Raw genomic sequence first — 3,191 nt, forward strand, 5'->3', positions numbered from 1 at the left:
GTGGCGCCCTCTGCAGTGGAGGCACCTGGGGACCTCGGCAGTGCAGTCCCTGTGGTGGTGTGGGCCGCTGCAGAAGGTGCAGCGCTGAGGCCTTGTGCAGGAAGCGGCCACGTGGTTGTACCTGCCGCACTGGGAGCACTGCAGGGGCCTGGACTTGAAGGGACGAACCAGGAACTGCAGTCCGGCAATCTGGATCCAGTCCAGGGGGGCTGCGCCGAAACGGATGGTAACAGCGCCATCGCGGCGCCGGATACTCAGGACGGAGGCCTCTATGATGTCGGCGATGCCCTTGTCCGGAACCGCCGGGTCCACGCTGAAGATAGTCCCAATGTGGCCATCAAAGCGGGAAGCCTCGAAAGCCCTGACCGGGGTGGAGAGGAGTAATCTCAGCCCCATGAGACCGGCCAGGGACTCCTCGCTGGAGACGTCAACAGCGATGATGATGCGCTGCCGATTGATCCGGACCTCCAGGACTCCGGGAAGGGAGTACAGAAAGGAGCTATAATCTTCCTTCACCACGTCCCGAAGGGAAAGGAACCTCTGGAGGGGCTGGAAGAGCACCGTGGAATACCGGCAGCCTCACTGGGCCGCTGGGCGCCTGGCTTTGCGTTGAACCAGGATCCAACCCCCTCCGCCACGATGGTTCTGGCTACCTGCTTCAGGAGAGTAGAGGTGAGGGGGGGCAGGCTCCTTACCTCCCCAACATCTTGGCTGGAGGCAGGAAGGAGACAGTCCGCAGGGGGGGGGGGGGGGAGGGCTCGGACGGGGGTGCAGCACTGCAGGTCTCAGCACGGGGCTGCTGGCTGGCCGCCACGAGCAGCGACTCCAGGGCCTGGGAGCGTTCTCCGCAGGAATCAGGAGGTGGGCCCACCGAGGCAGCAGCGACCGCATCCTGCTCTGCGTGGGCGGGGAAGTCGCCTGCAAGAGAACTGGTGTGCTGAGCGTCTACGTTTGTAGGGCTAACCAAGTACTCGGGGCTCCCTGCAGAGGCGACAGCCGCCTCCTTGGCCTGAAGCTTGGGACGGCGGGGTCTCCTTGGCTGGCGCCTGGGACCCGGGAGTTGGTCGGTGTGTGCCTTCAGGTATTGGGCCCATTGGCGCGTGACGACCGGCGAGGGGGAGCGCTCGGGCGATGAGTGCCTGGAGCCAGCGGGGCCATCCAGGATAGTGTCAGCCTGACTGCCGGTTGGTGGATGAGGGGTCTTGGGCGGGCCCAGGAAGAGTGGCGGTGCCAGAGCACGCTGGCTCTTGTTGTACTCCTCCAGGAGGGGTCCCACCCACAGGCGGAGGTGGCGCAGGTAGAATTCTGGCACACATGCCAGACTGGCGGACCGCTGGTGGCAGGACGGGCGCCTCGAGCTGCGGGAGGAGTGCCTGGTGTCCGGGTGATGGCTCGCAGAGTCGTCCGCCATGGTGGGATGGGACTCCCCTGCTATTTCGAAAACAAGAGGCACAGGAAACAAAAAAAAGGGGGGGAGAAGTGCGCTAGAGAAACGAGAAAAGGAATAAACACAATCACAAAAGAAAGGAGGAATAAGCCGGGCGGTTAAGAAATGTGCAAAAAGGGACGCGGGAAAACAAGAGACTGCAATGAGAGAAAAACCGGTCAACAAATGCGGACGAAAAAAAAAAACGCGGGAAAGCAAGACACGACCATGAGAAAGAGGAGGAAGAAAGGGTTAACTAATGGACACAAAAATCGCGGGAAATTAACAGAATGAGAACAGGACAAGAAAAAAACGCTCGACAAATGCACACGGGTAAAAATCACGAGGGAAACAAAACACAATAATGACATAAGGAAGAGGGAAGAAAAACGGATAACAAATGCGAAAAAAAACACAAAAAACGCGGGAAAATAATACACAAAAGAACAGGGAAGGGGAATCAAAAGGTGAACGAATGCACACGATAAAAAAATCTCAGCAATGGGAAACAGGGAGAGAAAAAGGTCAACAAATGCGCACGAGAACACGAAGGAATAAAACACGAGGATGAGAAGCAGGGAGAGAAAAGGTTACAAATGCCACGGAAAACACGAGGAAACAAAACGCGACAATAAAAGGAAGAGGGAAGAAAACGGTTAACCAATGCGAAGGAAAAAACGCGGGAAAACCAGGCACGACGATAGGCAGGGAGGGAAGAGGGGAATTAAAAAGTGAACGAATGCACACGACTAAACGCGGGAAAACAAAACACGGCAATGAGGAACGGAGAGAAAAGGTTAACTAATGCGCACGAAAAACACGAAGAAACAAAACGCGAGAATGAGAGAAGGAAGAGGGAAGAAAAACGGTTAACAAATGCAAACGAGAAAAAAAGTAAAAAACACGGGGAAAATAAAACGGGACAATGAGAGCGAGGAAGAAAATGAGAACGAGGAAAAAAAGAAACGGTTAACAAATGCACAAAAAAATAGCAGACGACAAACAATGAAACGGTAGAGAAAAAAGGTTAAGAAACGTGCAAGAAACAACAGGGGAAAATACCAAATTGCCCAAACAGCAAGCAAAAATGAACAAAGAAGAGGGGGTAAGGAATGCGCTCGAAGGAATGTGGAAAGACATGTATGAGGGGAGCAAGGAAATAAGAAAACACATGGGAGGAAAATGAGGGCTAAGGAGTAGGTGAACTTAACCAGAAGAGCTAGACACAGAGAACAGCAGATAAGGAAGGGGAGGGTGTGGAGATGTTAATATTAGAGGTGAGAGAGGGGAAAAAATTTAGAGGAAAAAACGTGAAGACCACGTGCTAAGAGAACAAAGAAAACGCCCAACGAGAACGCAGGGGAATGATTAGAACGAGGAAAAGAGAAAAAGGTCTTGCTAGCGAGGGGCAGTAACCTCTCGAGGAAGCCGCGTTAGTAAAACGAGAACGAAAAACTTGCTACAGCGGCGCGCTGGCAAGGCTTCAGTAGATCGAGGCTCCTGGTTGACACCACACCAGGCGGCTGGGGCGGAGAAAGGGCCTTGGATCTGCTGAACTGGACGCGAAATCCAAAATCAGGGCACCAAGGCACAGGGCACACACACAATCACTGGGCACACAGGATGGCAGAAGGCCGCAGGCGCCGACAGCGCACGTCGCAGCTGCGGAGGGCGCACGTGCTCGACGGGGCGAGCGCCGCGCGCAACCTGCCGCGCCGGCGGCTAGGTCGACTCTAGCGCCAGGCGCCGGGTACGGCCGGCGAAA

The sequence above is a fragment of the Amblyomma americanum genome, chromosome 3, assembly GCF_052857255.1.
Source record: "Amblyomma americanum isolate KBUSLIRL-KWMA chromosome 3, ASM5285725v1, whole genome shotgun sequence".
Lineage (NCBI taxonomy): Eukaryota > Metazoa > Arthropoda > Arachnida > Ixodida > Ixodidae > Amblyomma > Amblyomma americanum.